Here is a 760-nt window from a genome sequence, read left to right as displayed (position 1 = left end):
GGGGGGGGGGAATGAGGGGGGGAGCGATGAAGCGAGGAAGATGTAAAGTTGTGAAGTGGAAGCGAAAATCACATCTCGCCGGGCTCCGTGGGATGGGGAGATCCTGTACAAGCACTGAAAAGGAAAAAAAATACGAAAAATACAGCAACGACAGCAAAAAAAAACAACAAACCAACAACAAAACAACAAACCGCAAAACAATAACACTAAAACGTTAGGCACTCTTAAAAGACCTGCCTCTAAAAGCGTTGGATGTAGCATTGTGCAATTAGGTATTTCCTTATTTGCTTCATTGTACTACCTGTGTATATAGTTTTTACCTTATGTAGCACATAAACCTTGGGAGGGGGGAGGGAGTGGAAGGAGGTGACGGATCCGAACTTGCTTTCACGATGTAGCAAGCAAAAGAAATGTATGAAGAGAAGCAGTGTAGGGTTTTTTTTTTATTACTTAAAGATGTATTGTCCCTTTACGTGGGTATGCTGGATTTTTTTTTTTTTTTAATTTTTTTTTTTCTCCTCTCTTTTTATTTTGCAATGTACCATCGTGGTAACCCTGCTCACAGCAGATTCTTCCAGGCTGCTTGGGAAGCTTCTTCCTGCTGCATTAAGCTTGAAGAGGTGGGAGCTGTGATCATTCCATGACACAGTAGCAAAGGTTGTCGTCTGTCGTGTTCCCCCCCCCCCAAAATATCCACATCAGAAGTGTGGATGCCTGTAAAAGTCATGTCAAGTCATCCCCTTGTTACAAAAGCCTGATT

The 760-nt window shown here is 42.5% G+C and overlaps 1 protein-coding gene across 1 annotated transcript in view; it reads left to right on the top strand.

Moving 5' to 3' along the window:
- CDKN1B (cyclin-dependent kinase inhibitor 1B (p27, Kip1)) overlaps nucleotides 1-67 on the top strand; it is a 3,052-nt gene extending 2,985 nt beyond the window's left edge. Inside the window, exon 3 of the mRNA XM_010004766.1 lies at nucleotides 17-67. The gene's annotated coding sequence lies outside the window, so the exon portion shown is untranslated. The remainder of the gene's footprint in view (nucleotides 1-16) is intronic.
- Nucleotides 68-760: the final 693 nt, after the last annotated feature.

The sequence above is a fragment of the Chaetura pelagica genome, unplaced genomic scaffold, assembly GCF_000747805.2.
Source record: "Chaetura pelagica isolate M959 unplaced genomic scaffold, ChaPel_1.0 scaffold479, whole genome shotgun sequence".
NCBI classification, from domain to species: domain Eukaryota; kingdom Metazoa; phylum Chordata; class Aves; order Apodiformes; family Apodidae; genus Chaetura; species Chaetura pelagica.
This window is presented reverse-complemented; position numbering and strand designations above follow the sequence as displayed.